This window comes from Arachis hypogaea, chromosome 15, assembly GCF_003086295.3.
Source record: "Arachis hypogaea cultivar Tifrunner chromosome 15, arahy.Tifrunner.gnm2.J5K5, whole genome shotgun sequence".
In the NCBI taxonomy this organism is placed as follows: domain Eukaryota; kingdom Viridiplantae; phylum Streptophyta; class Magnoliopsida; order Fabales; family Fabaceae; genus Arachis; species Arachis hypogaea.
In genome coordinates, this window is record NC_092050.1 from 80,062,216 (window position 1) to 80,088,638 (window position 26,423).

A 26,423-nucleotide genomic window follows, 5' to 3' on the forward strand; every position below is an offset into this window, starting at 1 on the left:
TCATATTATTTAAATTTTCTCTTTTTAATTTTCCCTCTACTTAACTCAACTTCTTGGAACATCTGATTAATAAAATAGCACACTTTTCTGCAACTCGTTGGGAGACGACCTGGGACTTAAACTCCCAGTAATTTTTAATTTAAACTCTCTGTGACATATTTCTAAATTGATAGGCAGATTTTTGGTGAGTTAAGAACTATACTTGCAACGTAACTATTTTAATAATTTTTTATTCACCAACTTCTGCCCCTCATCAATTTTTGGCGCCGTTGCCGGGGAGTTGCAATAGAGTGCTAAAGTTATTAATTAGAATTTATTTATTTACATTTTATTTTATTTTGTTACTATGAGCTGCATGTTTCTTCCATCAAATGACGCGTTCACTTCCTGATCCGTGCTTGCTAATATTCGATCCTAAAATTGAAAGGACTATTTCACGAATAAGGCGAGAACAGCGTCGGTTAGTCCGCTCTGAGGGCGGATCTAAGAGTAAACTTGAGGAAGAAACCAGCCCCCGTTCTACTGATTCGGTTGTTTTACGTGCAGAAGACATGGCAGCTAGGAGAGTTACCATCCAGGAGGAAGGAACCCCTGATTTTACAATGCAGCCGTTTCAAGCGCATCATCCAGCGGTGTTTACATATTTTGAAATAAAGACCGCACTGCTAAACTTGATGCCCAAGTTTTATGGCCTACCTGCTCAAGAGCCTATCAAGCACTTGAGAGATTTCCAGGCAGCCTGTTCTACTGTCAGGCGTGATGGTACTGATGAAACTTCAATTTTGCTGAAAGCTTTCCCGATTTCTCTCGAGGGAAAAGCAAGAGAGTGGTACTACACTCAACCTCTGGCAAATGTATCCAACTGGGATACACTCAGAAGGGAGTTTTTGGAGAAATTCTTTCCATCTGAAGTTACTGATAAACTGAGGAAGGGTATTTCCACAATTGTTCAGGATGACAATGAAACTCTCTTTGAATACTGGGAGCGTTTCAATAATCTTCTAGAAGCATGCCCCCACCACAGGATTGACAAGATAGTGTTGCTTAGCTATGTCACACAGGGCATGAGGCCCCAAGATAAGACCACATTGGAAAGTGCTAGCAATGGGTCTATGAAGAAGTACAAGACCACTGATGAGGCTTGGCAATTGATCAGTGATTTAGCTGAATCTACTAGGAATCACAGGCAAAAGCAAGGCCGTTCAAAAGCCGTTGCAGAAGTATCCTCTAACAGAGAGACTGCTGCTCTAGCTCAGAGTATATGTGAGATGACCAACTTGCTGAAGCAGATGCAATTGAATCAACAACAAGCTCAGCAAGCTCAACCTCCTCCGCCACAGCAAAACCAACAACTAGTCCCACAAAGAATTTGCAGAATCTGTGCTGATTATAGCCATTACACTAATGAATACCCGCAGCTCCAATAAGAAGACAACATGGTGGCATCCACTCATAACTTCTATGACCGCCCCAACCAAGGGTACAATCAAAGTGAAAATAATAACCATGGATGGCAGGACAATTCTAACCAGAATTGGAGGGACAACAATAACAGAGGAGGCAGAGATAATCAGGGAAATCAGAGGTGGAATATTAACAACAACAGGCAGTAGAATCAACCTTATAGAGCACCTCACCTGAGGCAAATCAAGGACCACAGAACAATCAACAGCAGACATCTCAATTTACTCATTCTTCTTTCTCTCCTAATGAAGAGCTACTACAATCTTTTGAGCGAAGACAACAGACCATGGAAAATAACATGAATAGTATTAATGCCAGTCTGAATGGTCTCACCTCTACTTTGCAAGCTCTTATGTCACAGATTGGATCAACACAAAATTCTAGTAACCAACCTTCAAGCTCCACTGGAATCCCCTCTCAACCATTACCCAATCCAAAGGGAGGCATTACTGCCATCACCCTAAGGTCTGGAACCACACTGCAGGAGAGGAATCAGGAGGAACCAAGCCCACCAGAACACACCTCAGCTGAAGAGGTAATAGAAATAGAAGTTGTTGAAGAGGAAGAGGACATACAGGACATAGCTGAAGAAGAAATAGCTCAACCACAGGAGGAAGCACCAAAAGGCGCAGACACCACAGAGAACACTACTCCAATTCCATTTCCACAACTTGCAAGGAAGCCCAGGAAGCAGCTGGAACCCGACCCCAAAATGGTAGAAATATTCAAAAAGGTTGAGGTAACTGTTCCTCTTTTTGATGTTATTCAGCAGGTACCTAAATATGCAAAGTTTCTAAAAGACTTATGTATCCATAAAGACAAAATTAATGAATTAGAAACTATTCCTTTAGGTAGTTATATATCTGCTTTAATGGGAGGATTACCTGAAAAATGTAGTGATCCAGGTCCTTGTATAGTTAGCTGTACTATTGGTGGTGTAGTAATTTATGATTGCATGTGTGATTTAGGAGCATGTGTCAGTATAATGCCTTTGTCTATATATGATATTTTGAGGCTCCCTCCCTTAAAAAGGTCGGCAGCTTGTTTTGTGTTAGCAGATAAAAGCATTATTACAGTGGCTGGAGTTGCTGAAGATGTTTTGGTGAACATTAAAGGACTTACATTTCCCACTGATTTTTATATCTTAGAGATGCCCCATAATGATTCAGATAAGCCATCATTAATCCTACTTGGGAGACCATTCCTGAAGACATCAAAATTCAAATTGGATGCCTTTTCAGGAACACACTCCTTTGAAATAGATGGCCGCATAGTAATCTTCAATCTGAATGGAGTCATTGACAAACCCCCAGAAGATCATTCCATCTTTCAGTGTGATGTCATAGATGAAAGTGTAGCTGAAGTTCACAAGGAAGAGTTCGAAGAGAAGCACATTGGACAAGATCCAAGTGTGGGGACCCTCTTAACTGACAATGAGGGCACTTCGTCATTTTCACAAGCTCCAGATAATCCAGAGCCTGCCCATGATCAAAAGTTAGAATTGAAACCCCTCCCTCCACATCTCAAATATGCTTATCTTAAAGATGAGCAGAGGTTTCCAGTTATCATTGCAAGAGAACTTACTTCTCAACAAGAAGAGCAGTTACTTGATGTGCTGAGGAAGCATAAGAAGGCAATTGGGTGGAGCTTGGCAGACATAGTAGGCATCAACCCTCAAGTATGTGAGCACAGAATATTTTTAGAAGAGGAAGCAAGACCTGTCCGTCAACCCCAAAGAAGATTGAATCCCACCATCTTGGAAGTTGTCAAAAAGGAAGTGACCAGACTATTGGAAGCCGGTATCATATATCCCATTTTAGACAGTGAATGGGTAAGCCCAGTACAAGTGGTGCCCAAGAAGTCTGGAGTCACTACAGTGAAGAATGAGCATGGAGAGCTCATAGCAACTAGAGTTCAGAATGCTTGGAGAGTCTGCATTGATTACAGGCGTCTCAACCAAGCTACCCGTAAGGATCACTATCCACTTCCATTTATTGATCAAATGCTGGATCTCCTGTCAGGTAAATCACATTATTGCTTTTTAGATGGTTACACAAGTTATTTCCAGATCCATATAGCTCCTGAGGATCAGGAAAAGACTACTTTTACATGTCCTTTTGGGACTTATGCTTATAAGAGAATGCCCTTTGGCTTGTGCAATGCACCAGCTACTTTCCAAAGGTGCATGATGAGTCTTTTCTCTAATCTTATTGAGGAGTGTATGAAAGTTTTTATGGATGATTTTAGCGTTTATGGTGATTCTTTTAGCCTTTGCTTAGATGGATTATCTAGAGTATTAGATAGATATGTTAATACAAACCTTGTATTAAATTTCGAAAAATGTCATTTTATGGTAAAACAAGGAATTATATTAGGACAAGTGGTATCCAATAATGGCATTTCTGTAGACCCAGCAAAGGTAAATGTTATTTCTAGTTTACCTTACCCCTCTTTTGTGAGGGAAGTCCGTTTGTTCCTTGGCCATGCAGGTTTTTACAGGAGATTTATTATGGACTTTAGTAAAGTCGCACTTCCCTTATCCAGATTACTGCAGAAGGATATTGAGTTCGAGTTCAGTGAGGATTGCAAACAAGCGTTTGATAAGCTAAAGACTGCTCTGACTCAAGCTCCAATTGTGAGAGAACCGGACTGGAGCCAGCCATTTGAAATCATGTGCGATGCTTCCAACCATGCAGTAGGAGCAGCGCTGGCTCAGCGTGAAGGTGAGGATCCTTTCGTTATTGCTTATGCGTCTAAGACTTTAGACACTGCCCAGTCCAATTATACTACTACTGAGAAAGAGCTTCTTGCTACTGTTTTTGCTCTGGATAAATTTTGAGCTTATTTACTTGGTACTAGAGTAGTAGTGTATTCGGACCATGCAGCTTTAAAGTATTTATTAGCTAAAAAGGAATCAAACCAAGACTCATACGTTGGATACTGCTGTTACAAGAATTTAATTTAGAAATAAAGGATAGGAGTGGTAATTAGAATTTAGTGGCAGACCACTTGAGTCACCTTGAGCATGTTAAGGATGATTCTACTCCTATAGATGATAATTTTCCTTTTGATAACCTGCAAGCAGTATCTGAGGTAGTCCCTTGGTATGCACCTGTTGCTAATTATTTAGTTAGCCGCACATTTCCTCCAAATTTTTCTAAGCATCAAAGAGACAAGCTGAAAATCGAGTCTAAATATTATATATGGGATGAACCATATTTATGGAGATGTGGCGCTGATCAAGTAATTAGACGTTGCGTGCCTCAATTAGAATTCCAGTCCATTTTAGAGGCCTGTCACTCATCTGAGAATGGAGGACATTTTGGTCTTCAAAGGACAGCTAGAAAGATCTTAGACTGTGGATTCTGGTGGCCTACCCTTTTTAATGACGCTGCTGAGTTCTGTAAATCTTGTCTCCCATGCCAGAAATTTGGTAATATATCCAGGAGGGATGAGATGCCTCAATAAATTATGCTTTTCTGTGAAATTTTTGATGTTTGGGGCATTGACTTCATGGGTCCATTTCCAAATTCTAATGGATATTTTTATATATTGTTAGCTGTGGATTATGTTTCCAAATGGGTGGAAGCAATTCCTACCCACACTGATGATGCTAACACTGTTATTTCCATTGTGAGAAACCATATTATATGTCGCTTCGGATCACCACGAGCAATCGTGAGCGATCAAGGCACCCATTTCTGTAACAGGAGATTGCCAGGATTAATGAAGAAGCATGGGATAATTCATAAAGTTGCAACAGCGTACCATCCCCAAACTAATGGGCAAGCCGAGGTGTCCAACAGAGAAATTAAACGTATCTTGCAAAAGATAGTAAAGCCTCATAGAAAAGACTGGAGCACCAGGCTACAAGATGCACTCTGGGCGTACAGAACAGCATACAAGACACCCATTGGGATGAGTCCTTTCCGCTTGGTTTATGGAAAAGCTTGTCATCTCCCAGTTGAAGTAGAACACAGAGCCTTTTGAGCAGTTAAGGAGTGCAACATGGGAATTGAGAAAGTCGGAGCTAAAAGGAAGTTGCAACTGCAGGAACTGGAGAGCCTTCGCCTAGAAGCTTATGAAAACTCCAGAATATACAAGGAAAAGATGAAGGCTGTACATGACCAAAACATCAAGAAGAAAGAGTTCCAACCTGGGGATTTAGTCCTCCTTTACAAATTTCGACTAAGGCTCATGCCAGGCAAGTTGAGATCAAGATGGGAAGGTCTATACAGAGTAGAGAAGGCCGAACCGTACGGAGTTTATCACCTAAGCCATCCTTCAAGCTCTGAACTTATTAAGGTTAATGGACAACGCCTGAAGCTATACCATGGCGAGAAGATGCAGAGAAGCAAGGAGCTTGAGATCTTCCTCTTGGAAGATCCCCACATAGCAGAAGATTGAGCTAGTGGAGCGTCCAACTTATGGACGTTAAAGCAAAGTGCTAGGTGGGAGACAACCCACCATGGTATGATCGTTCTTTTCTTTATTTTTAGTTTTTCCTATTCAATAACTCTTCTCTTTCTTAGTACTTTCGTGCATCTGCATTTACCTGCTTTTATTTTCCTTCACCACTTGGATTCGTTCTAAGCTTAGTTTACTATCATTCGAGCTAGCCGCTAACAGAACGTACCCCCTCACAATCACTCCCGTCTAATGCAACTCTTACAGAATTCTGATATAAAGTATGAGACAAAAATGGTTTAATATCTAAACTTATCAGACGGAATAACAGCAGTTCTTTCATAGCAATCAAGGAAAACATGATACTTGGATAACCAATCTAACCCTAGAATAACTTCTAAACCACATAGAGGTAAACAGATTAGATCATGTATAAACGTTCTGTTCCTAATAGTGAATGGTACTTGCAGGCACACTAAACTAGTCAAAGCATTTTGGGATGCAGCTGTATGGACAATCAGATCAAAGTTCAACTCAGAGAAATCTAGTCCCAACTCACGAGCAACATTTAAAGAAATAAAGGAATGCGATGCACCCGAATCATACAGTACAGTTAGAAATCGATTCTTGACGTAACACTGACCTTGGATCAGGGCGTCTGATTGCATAGCATCATCAGCAGTCATGGCAAACACTCGACCTTGTTGCTGGGTGATGGGAAGCAGAAGCTTGTGAATTAAAAATTTATTAAAATGGTTACGTTGCGAGTATAGTTCTTAACTCACCAAAAATCTGCCTATCAATTTAGAAATATGTCACAAAGAGTTTAAATTAAAATTACTGGGAGTTTTAAGTCCCAGGTCGTCTCCCAACGAGTTGCAGAAAAGTGTGCTGTTTTATTAATCAGATGTTCCAAGAAGTTGAGCTAGGTAAATTGGGAATTAAATTGAGGAATTTTAAGTAATATAAATAAAAGCCTTGACTGGGAATTGATTGGTTGGAATCTCTATCATTGATGGTGTGATTGTAAGATTAATTTATAATTAATGGTTGTTCTGTTTGGTTATCCTTTACTAGGTAAAGGAAAGTCAAACAAGTGGGAATGCCAGATCTGTTCACAAGTTGCAACCCACTTAGTTCAAAGGGATTGCCGTCGGTGACAAGATAGCAATCCAACATTTAACCCAATTACAAATTTTCTTTCAATCCTTCCAACTCAAGAGTTCCTTTTAATCAACTCCCCATCAAGTAAGGGAACTACTCACGCATTGTAAATAAAGAATCCATGGCACATGAAAGGAAATTAAAAGAAGACATGATTATTGATATTGAAATTGAATTAAAAAGAAATAATCCTTGCATTAAATAATCATAAATGTATCTGAATGACAAAATTGAACATAACAAAGAACATGGAAGATCAGAACCAAGTTAAGAGAATAAACTAGGATGATGATATCTTGATGAGGAAATAACTCTTCTCAATGTTCCAATTCTAAGATCAATTGAAAATTAAAATCCTAAAACTAGAGAGAGAAACCTAAGAGAGTGAAAAACTAGATCTAAAACTACTGAATGAATGTCTGTGTTGTTTCTGCATATTCTCTGACTCTAGTCTGCTGTTCCGGGCCGAAAACTAGGCCGGAATAAGGCCCAAAATCGCCCCCATCGAATTCTGCAGATTATGCAGATCGCACATGTCACGCGATCGCGTCGTCCACGGTACCGCGTCGCCTGTGCTTTCCAATCCGCGCGGCCGCGGAAGCCATGCGGCCGCGTCACTGCGATTTGCGCTCCTTCGCGCGGTCGCGTGAGCCATGCGACCGCGTCACTTCTCGCTGGTTATCTCCTCAATTTCTTGTGTTCCTTCCATTTTTGCTAGCTTCTTCTCCAATCTCCATCTCATTCATGCCCTATGGGGACTGAAACACTTGACACACAGATCACGGCATCGAATGGAATAAAGGAGAATTAAAAGTAAATAATTAAAGTCTCTAGGAAGCAATTTTCAAACATGTACTGATTATAGGAAGGAAATCTAAATGCATGCTAAATTGATGAATAAGTGGGCAAGGATCATGACAAAACCACACAATTAAACACAATATAAACCATAAAATAGTGGTTTATCAACCTCCCCACACTTAAACATTAGCATGTCCTCATGCTAAATTGAAGGAGACAAGGAAATAAGTATGAACATGCAGAAACTCATGAAATGCAATGCAATCCTACGTATATAAATGAATGCAACTATATGATTATTGTCCACTTGATCAAAAGTAAATAAGCCTTTCAAAACAGTTACAAATCAAATTCCACTAATTCTATCATGATACAATAAAACCGATAAAAGTGCAAGAAGATAGCTTATGAAAGCGAGAAACATGAAAATCCAAGCATTGAACCCTCACTGATAATGTATGTACGCTCTAATCTTTAGTGTATAGGGTAATCACTCTATTTTTCTCTAGTCATGTTTTCTAACTTTTGTTTTTCTCTTAACCAATCAACAACAGTTAATATACCAATGCAAACATCATGAGGTCTTTTCAGGGTTGTAATGGGGCCAAGGTGCAGGTAAGGATATACATATGGCTAAGTGAGCATTGTAAATTGAATCTTTAATTAACCTAAGCTCTCACCTAATATACATATATTCTATATACTTTTAAATCCATGCTTAGCTACCCATAATTCCCTTTTTCAACCCATACTCATGTTTCAACTTTGTATTTTGATTCTATCATATGTGCATTGATATTTGAATTCTAAATTTAACATTGGGGTAATTTTTGTCCCCTTATTTATTGATTTTGTTTTTAAATAAATAAAGCTTATTAATGCACATAGATTTTTCATTCTCATATCTTCACATGAGTAAGTATCCAAATTCCCTTTAAATTTTCATGACACATTCCCTCAACAACTTTTGTTCCCACAATTTCCCATACTTAACTAGCATACACAATTTTATCTTAAGCTAACCAAAGATTCAATTTGGGATATGCAATTGTTTTTCAGTTTAAGGTTAGTAATGTGGTAAAATATAGAACAAATGGGGTTTTAAAGTCTCAAAGTGATTAACAAAGGTAATTGAGAAGGGTAGGCTTGATTTGCATAAGTGAGTTTAAACAAATAATGGCCTCAATCATGTGCAAGCATGTAAATATAATAAATATTGGACATATAAGATAAAACAAAATATATATTACAATCATAGAGAAGTAAACACACAAGAATAAAATGATTATGGTTAAATAATGTAACCATACATAAAGGCTCAAATCTTTCACAGGTTGTGTATTCTTTAGCTCAAACATCATGTTCCAAATACAACTCAAGCAGATTTATCATAAAAATTTTGAAAAATTAGTGAAATTTTGTTCCAAAGATAGATTTTTAAAAGAAACTTATTGTCTTTTCAATCAAGTAGAACATGCATGCAACTATTCTAACCTATGCAGTTTATTCTATTTTATAAAAGAAAGAAAATCTAACTAAAATATCCTAATTATTGGTGCCAGAGAAGAGAATTTACCTCCGGAAGTCAGGTACTGACCGACCTCCCCACACTTAAGGCTTTGCACCGTCCACGGTGCCATCTGTCAGGAACAGGGGTGGGCTGGTAGTAGTATCTCCATCGTCGGGGCCGTCATGGCTCCCAGTGCTAGTACAGGAAGTGGAGTCCGGGGTGTCTGAGTCTCTGAAGCTTCCCTTGAGTAGCTCCTTGAGGTGTTTGAATCGGCGCTCGTTACGGCGCTCTCTCATCTTAGCTTTCAGTTCATGCCGATCCAATTTTTCAAGTATCTGCTGGAGCAATTTCTCGGTTGTAGATGCTTGTGGTGTTGAAGAAGGAATATCTTCAACTGGCCAAGTAGGCTGGCGTGTAGTGGCTGCTAAAAGGCTGAGGTATTTACTGTGAGGGGTATATTGATCATCCCGTGGAAGCATGGCTTTGGTGTCCCCAGCTCTGTAGGAGACTCCGGCTGCTGAGACAAGATCTGAGACTAAGGCAGGAAAAGGTAGGTTGCCCGCGATTTGTACATGCTCCATAGCATTCTGGATGTGTCTTGAAAGATTCAGAGGTTGGTCTGTAAGGATGCACCATAGTAGAACAGCCATGTCTGCAGTGACGGAGGACGCATGAGTGCTCAGAAAGACGTAATGGGACATGATCTGTGCCCATACGCGAGCCTCCAAGGTAAGTGCGGAAGCCAAGATTCCCTTAGGGAGGGTACGGTGGTATCCGTAGATCTAACGGCTGCCAGGTAATGCAATGACTCCGAGAACAGAGTCCCAGTCAAATTGGTATCTCTGGCGCTGAAGAGTGGCTTCTTGAAAAGCATCCATTCCTGCAGGAATAGGGGGAAGACTCAGAACTTGCTGAATGGCCTCTTCTATGATGGGGCTTGTTTCTGCCGGACATAAACAGACTGCAGGGTTGGTATGTAGAAGTTGGAGTAGAACTCAACTACCCAAGAAAGATTGACCTGCCTTGGCTGTTTCCGTAGGAAACCCCATTGTCTTCGCTCAATTTGTGGCTCAACAAAGGTGGCAATATTGGATGGGAGGATAAGAAGGTATTCATTGTTATAGTTCCTTTCTGCTAGGATAGGGAACATCTGCTCACAGTAGCGATTGGGAAATCGCGCAGAGTCCTTTGCTGGAAAGGCTTTCTCCTTGTCATCAACCTTTGTTATCCTCTTAACTCTTTTTGTCGAGGGCTTGACTGTGGTTGAAGAAGGCTCTGCCACTAATGCTCTTTTAGTTCCTCTTCTTGCTGGTGGTTTGGAAGTAGCTTTCTCTTTTCCTTTCTTGGTGGCCATCCTGAAAGAAGGGAAGAGAAAGGGAATTAAATTCAAAGAGATAGAGCAAGGGAGAGGGTATTGTAAGTGATAGTCAATGCACGATAAAGATAAATGGCATTAACACATGGTCCGGATTACATGTGAAAAGCTCATCAATGGAAATACAACAAGTGCATGTAGGACAAAGGAATGCAAGAGGTTTATTGGCATGCAGGCAAAGGCATGAGTAGCGTAGATGAAGCATTACTTTGTAACAAACCATCACGTTTGTATTGACAATTGAATTCAATTAATAAAATAATAAGGGAAAATTGTAAAAAGCAAGCATTGAATAGTATAGTAACATAGAGAAGTGCATAATGCTATATGGGCATTTTCACAAACACATGGCGTGCATGTTAAACGAGATATAAAAAGTATGAAATTGAACATGCAAGCAATCCCTTAAAGGTAACAATTGTCAATTGAATTGTAACAAGTCACAAGCATATAATGAGGGATAATGACTTAAAAAATTTCTAACACCATGTAAAAAGGGAAAAGAAGGATAAAGAAAAATAGAAGTTTGAAAAGAAAAAGAAAAGAAAAAGAAATAATAATATATACATAATATAATAAGAATGATAGAAAAGAGAAGAAGGAAGAAGAAGGTAAAACCTTGTTAATGGGAGAGAGAGAGAGAGAGTGAAAGGTGAGATAGAAGGGGGAGGGGGAAGAAGAAAGAAGGAGGGAAAAGAAAAATTTAGGATTTGGAGGAAAGAAAGATAAGATAATTTGGCAATTGAGGTTTAGCAGTGCGGAGCATGCGACGCGGCCGCGGAAGGCACGCGTTCGCGTGGGTGCGCATCAGGTAAGATGACGCAATCGCGTTAGTCATGTGGTCGCGTGACCCATGTTGCGCTACTGGCGCGAGTGCAGCCTCGCTCCAGCACAACTCTCTGTTCGATTCATTTTAATTGCCAAAATTGGGTGACGCGATCACGTGGGTCATGCGATCGCGTGAGTGTGCGTTAGAGAATAATCGATGCGGCCGCGTTGGCGACGCGGTCGCGTGACAAGGATTGTGCTTCCAGCACCAATCCAGCACCACTCTCGCACAATATAGCATTGTGCACCCTTTTACGTCGAAAATGCAGGGCACGCGGCCGCGGAGGGCACGCGGTCGCGTGGGAGGTCATGATGTCCAAGCGATGCGGTCGCGTCAGCGACGCGGTCGCGTGGGGTAATTTGTGCCATTGGCACAATTCCAGCGCTCCTCCTGCGTAACTTTCTATTCATTTTGATTTTTCTTTACTCCTCCTGCCACGCGGACGCGTCGCTGGTGCGATCGCGTCGTGCGGCGAAAATTTTTTTTTTTTAAATAAGACATGTAAAAACATGCATATGAAAGAGCACGGAAGTACTAATAAAGAGAAGAGTTATTAAAGAAGAAAAACTAAAAGTGAAGAAAAGAACGATCATACCGCGGTGGGTTGTCTCCCACCAAGCACTTTGCTTTTACGTCCGTAAGTTGGACGTTCCTATAGCTCAATCTACTGCGATGTGGGGATCTTCCAGGTGGAAGATCTCAAGCTCCCTATTTTTCTGCACCTTCTCACCATGGTATAGCTTCAGGCGTTGTCCATTAACCTTAATAAGTTCAGAGCTTGAAGGATGGCTTAGGTGATAAACTCTGTACGGTTCAGCCTTCTCTATTCTGTATGGACCTTCCCATTTTGATCTCAACTTACCGGGCATGAGCCTCAGTCGAGATTTGTAAAGGAGAACAAAATCTCTAGGTTGGAACTCTCTCTTCTTGATGTTTTGATCATGCACAGCTTTCATCTTTTCCTTGTATATTCTGGAGTTCTCATAAGCTTCCAGGCGAAGGTTCTTCAGTTCCTGCAGTTGCAACTTTCTTTCAGCTCCAGCATTCTCAATTCCCATGTTGCACTCCTTAACTGCCCAGAAGGCTCTGTGTTCAATTTCAACTGGGAGATGGCAAGCTTTTCCATAAACCAAGCGGAAGGGACTCATCCCAATGGGTGTCTTGTATGCTGTTCTATATGCCCATAGTGCATCCTGTAGTCTGGTGCTCCAGTCTTTTCTATGAGGCTTTACTATCTTTTGCAAGATACGCTTAATTTCTCTGTTTGACACCTTGGCTTGCCCATTAGTTTGGGGATGGTAAGCTGTTGCAACTTTATGGATTATCCCATGCTTCTTCATCAATGCTGTTAGTCTCCTGTTACAAAAATGGGTGCCTTGATCGCTCATGATCGCTCGTGGTGATCCAAAGCGGCATATAATATGGTTTCTCACAAAGGAAACAATAGTGTTAGCATCATCAGTGCGGGTAGGAATTGCTTCTACCCATTTGGAAACATAATCCACAGCTAACAATATATAAAAATATCCACCAGAATTTGGAAATGGACCCATAAAGTCAATGCCCCATACATCAAAAATTTCACAGAAAAGCATATATTGTTGAGGCATCTCATCCCTCCTGGATATGTTACCAAATTTCTGGCATGGGTGACAAGATTTACAAAACTCAACAGCATCTCTAAAAAGAGTAGGCCACCAGAATCCGTAGTCTAAGATCTTTCTAGCTGTTCTTTGAGGGCCAAAGTGTCCTCCACTCTCAGATGAGTGACAGGCCTCTAAAATGGACTGGAATTCTGATTGAGGTACACATTGTCTAATTATCTGGTCAGCACCACATCTCCATAAATATGGGTCATCCCATATATAATATTTAGACTCGCTTTTCAGCTTGTCTCTTTGATGTTTAAAGAAATGTGGAGGAAATGTGTGGCTAACTAAATAATTAGCAACAGGTGCGTACCAAGGGACTACCTCAGATACTGCTTGCAGGTTGTCAAAAGGAAAATTATCATCTATAGGAGTAGAATCATCCTTAATATGTTCAAGGCGACTCAAGTGGTCTGCTACTAAATTTTGATTACCACTCCTGTCCTTTATTTCTAAATCAAATTCTTGTAACAACAGTATCCAACGTATAAGTCTTGGTTTGGATTCCTTTTTAGCTAATAAATACTTTAGAGCAGCATGGTCCGAATACACTACTACTCTAGTACCAAGTAAATAAGCTCGGAATTTATCCAGAGTGAAAACAATAGCAAGTAGCTCTTTCTTAGTAGTAGTATAATTGGACTGGGCAGTGTCTAAAGTCTTAGACGCATAGGCAATAACAAAAGGATCCTTACCTTCACGCTGAGCCAGCGCTGCTCCTACTGCATGGTTGGAAGCATCGCACATGATTTCAAACGGCTGGCTCCAGTCGGGTCCTCTTACAATTGGGGCTTGAGTTAGAGCAGTCTTCAGCTTATCAAATGCTTGTTTGCAATCTTCACTGAACTCGAACTCAATGTCCTTCTGCAGTAATCTGGATAAGGGAAGTGCCACCTTACTAAAGTCCTTAATAAATATCCTGTAGAAACCTGCATGGCCAAGGAACGAACGGACTTCCCTCACAGAAGAGGGGTAAGGTAAACTAGAAATAACATTCACTTTTGCTGGGTCTACAGAAATGCCATTATTAGATACCACATGTCCTAATACAATCCCTTGCTTTACCATAAAGTGGCATTTTTTGAAATTCAATACAAGGTTTGTATCGACACATCTATCTAATACTCTAGATAATCCATCTAAGCAAAGGTTAAAAGAATCACCATAAATGCTAAAATCGTCCATAAAAACTTCCATACAGTCCTCAATAAGATCAGAGAAAAGGCTCATCATGCATCTTTGGAAAGTAGCCGGTGCATTGCACAAGCCAAAGGGCATTCTCTTATAAGCATAAGTCCCAAAAGGACATGTAAAAGTAGTCTTTTCCTAATCCTCAGGAGCTATATGAATCTAGAAATAACCTGTGTAACCATCTAAAAAGCAATAATGTGATTTACCTGACAGGCGATCCAGCATTTGATCAATGAATGGAAGTGGGTAGTGATCCTTACGGGTAGATTGGTTGAGACGTCTGTAATCAATGCAGACTCTCCAAGCATTCTGAACTCTAGTTGCTATGAGCTCTCCATGCTCATTCTTCACTGTAGTGACTCCAGATTTCTTGGGCATCACTTGTACTGGACTTACCCATTCACTGTCTGAAATGGGGTATATGATACCGGCTTCCAATAATCTGGTCACTTCCTTTTTGACAACTTCCAAGATGGTAGGATTCAATCTTCTTTGTGGTTGACGGACAGGTCTTGCTCCTTCTTCTAAAAATATTCTGTGCTCGCATACCTGAGGGTTAATTCCCACTATGTCTGCCAAACTCCACCCAATTGCCTTCTTATGCTTCCTCAGTACATCAAGTAACTGCTCTTCCTATTGAGAAGTCAGTTCCCTAGCAATAATAACCGGAAGCTTCTGCTCATCCTCAAGATAAGCATATTTGAGATGTGGAGGGAGAGGTTTCAATTCTAACATTCGATCATGGGTAGGCTCTGGATTATCTGGGACTTGTGAAAATGGCGAAGTGTCCTCATTGTTAGTTAAGAGGGTCCCCACACTTGGACCTTGTCCAGTGTGCCTCTCTTCAAACTCTTCTTTTTGAAATTCAGCCACACTTTCATCTATGACATCACACTGAAAGATAGAACGATCTTCTGGGGGGTTGTCAATGACTCCATTCAGATTGAAAATCACTATGCGGCCATCTATTTCAAAGGAGTATTCCTCTTCTGAAGAGAATGAGGATGTTACTGAAGAGCAAACTGCCAAGTTTCTTGGTGCAATCATGAAGCGGAATGCCAAATTATTTGGTATTGAAACTTGGGAAGATGAACCTCCCTTGTTCATCAATGAACTAAGTGATCTGGATCAACTGACATTGCCTCAGAAGAGACAGGATCCTGGAAAGTTCATAATACCTTGTACCATAGGCACCATGATCTTTAAGGCTCTGTGTGACCTTGGTTCAGGAATAAACCTCATGCCCCTATCTGTAATAGAGAAACTGGGAATCTATGGGGTGAAAGCTGCTAGAATCTCATTAGAGATGGCAGATAATTCAAGAAAACAGGCTTATGGACAAGTAGAGGACGTGTTAGTAAAGGTTGAAGGCCTTTACATCCCTGCTGATTTCATAGTCTTGGATACTGGAAAGGAAGAGGATGAATCCATCATCCTAGGAAGACCTTTCCTAGCCACAGCAAGAGCTGTGATTGATGTGGATAGAGGAGAATTGATCCTTCAAATAAATGAGGACAACCTTGTGTTTACAACTCAAGGATCTCTCTCTGCATCCATGGAGAGGAAGCATAAAAAGCTTCTCTCAAAGCAGAGTCAAACAAAGCCCCCACAGTCATACTCTAAGTTTGGTGTTGGGAGGCCACAACCAAACTCTAAGTTTGGTGTTGAACTCCCATATCCAAACTCTAAGTTTGGTGTTGGAGAGTCTCAACAATGCTCTGAACATCTGTGAGGCTCCATGAGAGCCCACTATCAAGCTATTGACATTAAAGAAGCGCTTATTGGGAGGCAATCCAATGTTTATTTATCTAACTATATTTTTGTTTTTCATGTTTTCTTAGGTTCATGATCATGTGGAGTAACAAAATAAATATATAAATTGGAAACGGAATCAAAAACAGCTGAAGAAAAATCACACCCTGGAGGAAGCACCTGCCTGGCGTTCAATGCCAGAACAGAGCATGGTTCTGGCGCTGAACGCCCAAAATGGGCAGCATCCTGGCGCTGAACGCCCAGAACAAGCATGGTTCTGGCGTTCAACGCCAGAAATGGCAACAAATGGGCGTTGAACGCCCAAAATGGGCACCAACCTGATGCTGAACGCCCAGAGTTGTGTGTAAGGGCATTTTACATGCCTAAATTGGTGCAGGGATGTAAATGCCTTGACACCTCAGGATCTGTGGACCCCACAGGATCACCTCAGGATCTGTGGACCCTACAGGATCCCCACCTACCTCATCATCTCTCTTTCCATTCATGATCATCCCTTCTGTTTTCCATTTACCACTCACATCCATACACCTACCTACCTTCAAAATTCAACATCTCTTTCCCACCCAATCCCACCCATATGGCCGAATACACACATCCCTCCATCTCCTCCATATCTTCTTCTTCTTCTATTCTTTCTTCTTTTGCTCGAGGGCGAGCAACATTCTAAGTTTGGTGTGGTAAAAGCATAAGCTTTTTGTTTTTCCATAACCATTGATGGCACCTAAGGCCAGAGAAACCTCTAGAAAGAGGAAAGGGAAGACAAAAGCTTCCATTAAGGGTCTATAGCTCAGTGGTAGAACATTTGACTGCAAATCAAGAGATCCCTGAGATACCTCAGGGGATACATTTTCTTCCACACAATTATTGGAAGCAACTAAGGGTGGAACATCAAAAGCACTCCATCATCCTTCATGAAATAAGAGAAGATCAAAAAGCAATGAGGAAGGAGCAACAAAGACAAGGAAGAGACATAGAAGAGCTCAAGGACATCATTGGTTCCTCAAGAAGGAAACGCCACCATCACTAAGGTGGATTCATTCCTTGCTCTTATTTCTTCTGTTTTTCGTTTTCTATGTTAAGTGCTTATCTATGTTTGTGTCTTCATTACATGATCATTAGTAGTTAGTAGCTCTGTCTTAAAGCTATGAATGTCCTGTGAATCCATCACCTCTCTTAAATGAAAAATGTTTTAATTCAAAAGAACAAGAAGTACATGAGTTTCGAATTTATCCTTGAACTTAGTTTAATTATATTGATGTGGTGACAATGCTTCTTGTTTTCTGAATGAATGCTTGAACAGTGCATATGTCTTTTGAAGTTGTTGTTTAAGAATGTTAAATATGTTGGCTCTTGAAAGAATGATGACTAAGAGACATGTTATTTGATAATCTGAAAAATCATAAAAATGATTCTTGAAGCAAGAAAAAGCAGCAAAGAACAAAGCTTGCAGAAAAAAAAATGGGCGAAAAAAAATAGAAAGAAAAAGAAAAAGCAAGCAGAAAAAGCCAAAGCTCTTAAAACCAAGAGGCAAGAGCGAAAAGTCAATACCCCGTAAAACCAAAAGGAAAGGGCAAATAAAAAGGCTCCCAAGGCTTTGAGCATCAGTGGATAGGAGGGCCTAAAGGAATAAAATCCTGGTCTAAGCGGCTAAACCAAGCTATCCCTAACCATGTGCTTGTGGCGTGTAGGTGTCAAGTGAAAACTTGAGACTGAGCGGTTAAAGTCATGGTCCAAAACAAAAAAAAACGAGTGTGCTTAAGAACCCTGGACACCTCTAATTGGGGACTTTAGCAAAGCTGAGTCACAATCTGAAAAGGTTCACCCAGTTATGTGTCTGTGGCATTTATGTATCCGGTGGTAATACTGGAAAACAAGGTGCTTAGGGCCACGACCAAGACTCATAAAGAAGCTGTGTTCAAGAATCATCATACTGAACTAGGAGAATCAATAACACTATCTGAACTCTGAGTTCCTATAGAAGCCAATCATTCTGAACCTCAATGGATAGAGTGAGATGCCAAAACTATTCAAGAGGCAAAAAGCTATAAGTCCCGCTCATCTGATTGGAGCTATGTTTCATTGATAGTTTGGAATTTATAGTATATTCTCTTCTTTTTATCCTATTTGATTTTCAGTTGCTTGGGGACATGCAACAATTTAAGTTTGGTGTTGTGATGAGCGGATAAGTTATACGCTTTTTGGCATTGTTTTTAGTATGTTTTTAGTAGAATCTAGTTACTTTTAGGGATGTTTTCATTAGTTTTTATGTTAAATTCACATTTCTGGACTTTACTATGAATTTGTGTGTTTTTCTATGATTTCAGGTATTTTCTGGCTGAAATTGAGGGACTTGAGCAAAAATCAGATTCACAGGTTGAAGAAGGACTGTTGATGCTGTTGGATTCTGACCTCCCTGCACTCAAAATGGATTTTCTGGAGCTACAGAACTTGAAATGGCGCGCTTCCAATTGCGTTGGAAAGTAGCATCCAGGGCTTTCCAGCAATATATAATAGTCTATACTTTGGCCAAGTTTAGACGACGCAAACTGGCGTTCAACGCCAGCTCTCTGCCCAAATCTGGCGTCCAGCGCCAGAAAAGGATCCAAAACCAGAGTTGAACGCCCAAACTGGCACAAAAATTGGCGTTCAAGTCCAAGAAGGACATCTACACATGCAACACTCAAGCTCAGCCCAAGCACATACCAAGTGGGCCCCGGAAGTGGATTTATGCATCAATTACTTACTTCTATAATCCCTAGTAGCTAGTTTATTATAAATAGGATATTTCACTATTGTATTTGACATCTTTGGACGCCTGGTTCTTAGATCAGAGGGGCTGGCCATTCGGCCATGCCTGGACCTTTCACTTATGTATTTTTAACGGTAGAGTTTCTACACTCCATAGATTAAGGTGTGGAGCTCTGCTGTTCCTCAAAGATTAATGCAAAGTACTACCGTTTTCTATTCAATTCATCTTATTTTGCTTCTAAGATATTCATTCGCACTTCAACCTGAATGTGATAAACGTGACAATCATCATCATTCCCTATGAACGCGTGCATGACAACCACTTCCGTTCTACATTAGAATTGAATGAGTATCTCTTAGATCTCTTAATCGGAATCTTCGTGGTGTAAGCTAGAATGATGGCGGCATTCAAGAGAATCCGGAAGGTCTAAACCTTGTCTGTGGTATTCCGAGTAGGATTCAATGACTGAATGACTGTGACGAGCTCCAAACTCGCGATTGCCAGGCGTAGTGACAGACGCAAAAGGATAGTAAATCCTATTCCAGCATGATCGAGAACCGATAGATGAATAGCCGTGCCGTGACAGGGTGCGTTGACCATTTTCACTGAGAGGATAAGATGAAGCCATTGACAAGGGTGATGCCTCCAGACGATTAGCCGTGCCGTGACAGTGCATTTGGATCATTTTCCCGAGAGAAGACCGAAAGTAGCCATTGACAATGGTGATGTATCACATAAAGCCAGCCATGGAAAGGAGTAAGACTGATTGGATGAAGATAGCAGGAAAGCAGAGGTTCAGAGGAACGAAAGCATCTCTATTCGCTTATCTGAAATTCTCACCAGTGATTTACATAAGTATTTCTATCTTTATTTTATTAATTAATTTTGAAAACCCCATTACTATTTTATATCTTCCTGACTGAGATTTACAAGGTGACCATAGCTTGCTTCATACCAACAATCTCCGTGGGATTCGACCCTTACTCACGTAAGGTATTACTTGGATGACCCAGTGCACTTGCTGGTTAGTTGTGCGAAGTTGTGAACCATGGTATTGGCATCATGTTTTTTTTGGCGCCATTACCAGGGAAAGAAAGAGCGATGAATTTTACATAATTAAAGTGTAATCACAATTTCTGCGCACCAAGTTTTTGGCGCCGTTGCTGGGGATTGTTTGAGTTTGGACAACTGACGGTTCATCTTGTTGCTCAGATTAGGTAATTTTGTTTTTGTTTTCTTTTCAAAAATTTTTCAAAAAAATCTTTCAAAAATTTTCCCTTTGTTTTCGAAAAAAAAAATGTGTTTTCAACAATGTAATTTTCTTCAGAATTTTTAAAGAATGAATTCTAGTGTTTCATGAAGCATGGCTGGCTATAAAGCCATGTCTAATACGACTGTAGGGCATGTTAGACGTGTCATGTCTGAGTTACATACTAAAGCTTGGCTGGCTATTAAGCCATGCCTGACCCTTTGATTGGAGCTTTAGAGCATAAGATTCCTGGAATTCATATTAAAAATTTTGAATCCTTATTTTTCTCTTTTCTAAATAATTTTCGAAAAATATAAAATAAAAATCCAAAAAAATTAGAAAATCATAAAAATCAAAAATATTTTTTGTGTTTCTTGTTTGAGTCATGTGTCATGTTATAAGTTTGGTGTCAATTGCATGTGCATCTTGCATTTTTCGAAAAAAAAAATCATGCATTCATAGTGTTCTTCATGATCTTCAAGTTGTTCTTGGTAAGTCTTCTTATTTGATCTTTATATTTGCATGTTTTGTGTCTTTTCTTGTTTTTCATATGCATTCTTGAATTCCTAGTGTCTAAGAATTAAAGAATTCTAAGTTTGGTGTCTTGCATGTTTTCTTTGCATTAAAAATTTTTCAAAAATGTGTTCTTGATGTTCATCATGATCTTCATAGTGTTCTTGGTGTTCATCTTGACATTCATAGCATTCTTGCATGCATTCATTGTTTTGATCCATAACTTTCATGCATTGCATCATTTTTCTTGTTTTTCTCTCTCGTCATAAAAATTCAAAAATCAAAAAAATATCCTTCCCTCTTTCTTCTCATAAATTTCGAAAATTAGATTTGACTTTTTCAAAAATTTTTAAAATCTAGTTGTTTTTATGAGTCAAATCAAATTTTCAATTTAAAAATCTTATCTTTTTCAAAATCTTTTTCAAAAATCAAATCTTTTTCATTTTTCTTAGTTATTTTCGAAAATAACATCACCAATTAATGTTTTGATTCAAAAATTTCAAGTTTGTTACTTGCTTGTTAAGAAAGATTCAAACTTTAAGTTCTAGAATCATATCTTGTGATTTCTTGTGAATCAAGTCATTAATTGTGATTTTAAAAATCGAATCTTTTTCAAAAAAAAAAAAAACTAATTTCTATCATATATTTTCAAAAATATCTCCTTATCTTATCTTTTTCAAAATTTGATTTTAAAATATCCTTTCTAACTTCTTATCTTCTTATCTTTTCAAAATTGATTTTTAAAATTTGTTTCAACTAACTAACTAACTTTTTATTTGTTTCTTATCTTTTTCAAAACTACCTAACTAACTCTCTCTCTAATTTTCGAAAATATCTCCTTCTTTTTCAAAAATTCTTTTTAATTAATCAATTATTTTAATTTTTTATTTTAATTTTCGAAAATTACTAACCCTTTTCAAAAACTATTTTCAAAAATCACTAACTCTTTTTTCAAAAATAATTTTCGAAAATTCTCTTCTCTCTCATCTCCTTCTATTTGTTTATTCATCTACTAACATCTCTCCCTCACTCACATAAAAAAAAAAGAGGATCTCTATTATTATTATTCTGTGCCCTCTTCTTTGTCATATGAGCAGGAGCAAGGATAAAGAATATTCTTGTTGAAGCAGATCCAGAACCTGAAAGGACTCTGAAGAGGAAACTAAGAGAAGCTGAATTACAACAAACCAGCAAGCACCTGTCAGAAATTATCAAACAAGAAAAGAAGATGGCAGCTGAAAATAATAATAATGCAAGGAGAATGCTTGGTGACTTTACTGCACCTAATTCCAATTTACATGGAAGAAGCATCTCCATTCCTGCCATTGGAGCAAACAACTTTGAGCTGAAACCTCAATTAGTTTTTCTGATGCAGTAGAAGTGCAAGTTTCATGGACTTCCATCTGAAGATCCTTTTCAGTTCTTAACTGAATTCTTGCAGATCTGTGATACTGTTAAGACTAATGGAGTAGATCCTGAAGTCTACAGGCTCATGCTTTTCCCATTTGCTGTAAGAGACAGAGCTAAAATATGGTTGGACTCTCAACCTAAAGATAGCCTGAACTCTTGGGATAAGCTGGTCACGGCTTTCTTAGCCAAGTTCTTTCCTCCTCAAAAGCTGAGCAAGCTTAGAGTGGATGTTCAAACCTTCAAACAAAAAGATGGTGAATCCCTCTATGAAGCTTGGGAAAGATACAAACAATTGACCAAAAAGTGTCCTTCTGACATGCTTTCAGAATGGACCATCCTGGATATATTCTATGATGGCTTATCTGAGCTATCAAAGATGTCATTGGATACTTTTGCAGGTGGATCCATTCACCTAAAGAAAACGCCTGCAGAAGCTCAAGAACTCATTGACATGGTTGCAAATAACCAGTTCATGTACACTTCTGAAAGGAATCCTGTGAATAATGGAACGCCTATGAAGAAGGGAGTTCTTAAAGTTGATACTCTGAATGCCATATTGGCTCAGAATAAAATATTGACTCAGTAAGTCAATATGATTTCTCAGAGTCTGAATGGAGTGCAAGCTGCATCCAACAGTACTCAAGAGGCTTCTTATGAAGAAGAAGCTTATGATCCTGAGAACCTTGCAATAGCAGAGGTGAATTACTTAGGTGAACCTTATGGAAACACCTATAACTCATCATGGAGAAATCATCCAAATTTCTCATGAAAGGATCAAAAGCCTCAACAAGGCTTTAATAATGGTGGAAGAAACAGGTTTAGCAATAGCAAGCCTTTTCCATCATCCACTCAGCAACAGACAGAGAATTCTAAGCAGAATCCATCTAGCTTAGCAAACTTAGTCTCTGATCTATCTAAGGCCACTGTAAGTTTCACGAATGAAACAAGGTCTTCCATTAGAAATTTGGAAGCACAAGTGGGCCAGCTGAGTAAAAGGATCACTGAAATCCCTCCTAGTACTCTCCCAAGCAATACAGAAGAGAATCCAAAAGGAGAGTGCAAGGTCATTAACATAAGCACCATGGCCGAACCTGTAAGGGAAGGAGAGGACGTGAATCCCAAGGAGGAAGACCTCCTGGGACATCCAGCGGTCAATAAGGAGCTTCCCTCTGAGGAACCAAAGGACTCTGAGGCTCATCTAGAGACCATAGAGATTCCATTGAACCTCCTTATGCCATTCATGAGCTCTGATGAGTATTCCTCTTCTGAAGAGAATGAGGATGTTACTAAAGAGCAAACTGCCAAATTTCTTGGTGCAATCATGAAGCGGAATGCAAAATTATTTGGTATTGAAACTTGGGAAGATGAACCTCCCTTGTTCATCAATGAACTAAGTGATCTGGATCAACTGACATTGCCTCAGAAGAGACAGGATCCTGGAAAGTTCATAATACCTTGTACCATAGGCACCATGATCTTTAAGGCTCTGTCTGACCTTGGTTCAGGAATAAACCTCATGCCCCTCTCTGTAATAGAGAAACTGGGAATCTATGGGGTGCAAGCTGCTAGAATCTCATTAGGGATGGCAGATAATTCAAGAAAACAGGCTTATGGACAAGTAGAGGACGTGTTAGTAAAGGTTGAAGGCCTTTACATCCCTGCTGATTTCATAGTCTTGGATACTGGAAAGGAAGAGGATGAATCCATCATCCTAGGAAGACCTTTCCTAGCCACAGCAAGAGCTGTGATTGATGTGGACAGAGGAGAATTGATCCTTCAAATAAATGAGGACAACCTTGTGTTTACAACTCAAGGATCTCTCTCTGCATCCATGGAGAGGAAGCATAAAAAGCTTCTCTCATAGTAGAGTCAAACAAAGCCCCCACAGTCAAACTCTAAGTTTGGTGTTGGGAGGCCACAACCAAACTCTAAGTTTGGTGTTGAAATCCCATATCCAAACTCTAAGTTTGGTGTTGGAGAGTCTCAACAATGCTCTGAACATCTGTGAGGCTCCATGAGAGCCCACTGTCAAGCTATTGACATTAAAGAAGTGCTTATTGGGAGGCAATCCAATGTTTATTTATCTAACTATATTTTTGTTTCTCATGTTTTCTTAGGTTCATGATCATGTGGAGTAACAAAATAAATATAAAAATTGGAAACGAAATCAAAAACAGCTGAAGTAAAATCACACCCTGGAGGAAGCACCTGCCTGGCGTTCAACGCCAGAACAGAGCATGGTTCTGGCGCTGAACGCCCAAAATGGGCAGCATCCTGGCGCTGAACGCCCAGAACAAGCATGGTTCTGGCGTTCAACGCCAGAAATGGCAACAAATGGGCGTTGAATGCCCAAAATGGGCACCAACCTGGCGCTGAACGCCCAGAGTTGTGTGTAAGGGCATTTTACATGCCTAAATTGGTGCAGGGATGTAAATGCCTTGACACCTCAGGATCTGTGGACCCCACAGGATCACCTCAGGATCTGTGGACCCCACAGGATCACCTCAGGATCTGTGGACCCCACAGGATCACCTCAGGATCTGTGGATCCCACAGGATCCCCACCTACCTCATCATCTCTCTTTCCATTCATGATCATCCCTTCTGTTTTCCATTTACCACTCACATCTATACACCTACCTACCTTCAAAATTCAACATCTCTTTCCCACCCAATCCCACCCATATGGCCGAATACACACATCCCTCCATCTCCTCCATATATTCTTCTTCTTCTATTCTTTCTTCTTTTGCTCGAGGGCGAGCAACATTCTAAGTTTGGTGTGGTAAAAGCATAAGCTTTTTGTTTTTCCATAACCATTGATGGCACCTAAGGCCAGAGAAACCTCTAGAAAGAGGAAAGGGAAGACAAAAGCTTCCATCAAAGGTCTATAGCTCAGTGGTAGAACATTTGACTGCAAATCAAGAGATCCCTGAGATACCTCAGGGGATACATTTTCTTCCACACAATTATTGGAAGCAACTAAGGGTGGAACATCAAAAGCACTCCATCATCCTTCATGAAATAAGAGAAGATCAAAAAGCAATGAGGGAGGAGCAACAAAGACAAGGAAGAGACATAGAAGAGCTCAAGGACATCATTGGTTCCTCAAGAAGGAAACGCCACCATCACTAAGGTGGATTCATTCCTTGCTCTTATTTCTTCTGTTTTTCGTTTTCTATGTTAAGTGCTTATCTATGTTTGTGTCTTCATTACATGATCATTAGTAGTTAGTAACTCTGTCTTAAAGTTATGAATGTCCTATGAATCCATCACCTCTCTTAAATGAAAAATGTTTTAATTCAAAAGAACAAGAAGTACATGAGTTTCGAATTTATCCTTGAACTTAGTTTAATTATATTGATGTGGTGACAATGCTTCTTGTTTTCTGAATGAATGCTTGAACAGTGCATATGTCTTTTGAAGTTGTTGTTTAAGAATGTTAAATATGTTGGCTTTTGAAAGAATGATGACTAAGAGACATGTTATTTGATAATCTGAAAAATCATAAAAATGATTCTTGAAGCAAGAAAAAGCAGCAAAGAACAAAGCTTGCAGAAAAAAAAATGGGCGAAAAAAAAAATAGAAAGAAAAAGAAAAAGCAAGCAGAAAAAGCCAAAGCTCTTAAAACCAAGAGGCAAGAGCAAAAAGCCAATACCCCTTAAAACCAAAAGGCAAGGGCAAATAAAAAGGATCCCAAGGCTTTGAGCATCAGTGGATAGGAGGGCCTAAAAGAATAAAATCCTGGTCTAAGCGGCTAAACAAAGCTGTCCCTAACCATGTGCTTGTGGCGTGTAGGTGTCAAGTGAAAACTTGAGACTGAGCGGTTAAAGTCAAGGTCCAAAACAAAAAAAAAAAAAAGAGTGTGCTTAAGAACCCTGGACACCTCTAATTGGGGACTTTAGCAAAGCTGAGTCACAATCTGAAAAGGTTCACCCAGTTATGTGTCTGTGGCATTTATGTATCCGGTGGTAATACTGGAAAACAAGGTGCTTAGGGCCACGGCTGAGACTCATAAAGAAGCTGTGTTCAAGAATCATCATACTGAACTAGGAGAATCAATAACACTATCTGAACTCTGAGTTCCTATAGAAGCCAATCATTCTGAACCTCAATGGATAGAGTGAGATGCCAAAATTATTCAAGAGGCAAAAAGCTATAAGTCTCGCTCATCTGATTGGAGCTATGTTTCATTGATAGTTTGGAATTTATAGTATATTCTCTTCTTTTTATCCTATTTGATTTTCAGTTGCTTGGGGACATGCAACAATTTAAGTTTGGTGTTGTGATGAGCTGATAAGTTATACGCTTTTTGGCATTGTTTTTAGTATGTTTTTAGT

The 26,423-nt window shown here is 39.7% G+C and overlaps 2 non-coding genes across 2 annotated transcripts; both read right to left on the bottom strand.

Moving 5' to 3' along the window:
• Positions 1–920: 920 nt before the first annotated feature.
• On the bottom strand, positions 921–1,027 carry LOC112752141 (small nucleolar RNA R71). The gene has a single exon (XR_003176585.1). It is a non-coding gene; the product is annotated as a small nucleolar RNA R71 (small nucleolar RNA).
• Positions 1,028–22,298: 21,271 nt separating this feature from the next.
• Positions 22,299–22,406, bottom strand: LOC112752200 (small nucleolar RNA R71). The gene has a single exon (XR_003176645.1). It is a non-coding gene; the product is annotated as a small nucleolar RNA R71 (small nucleolar RNA).
• Positions 22,407–26,423: the final 4,017 nt, after the last annotated feature.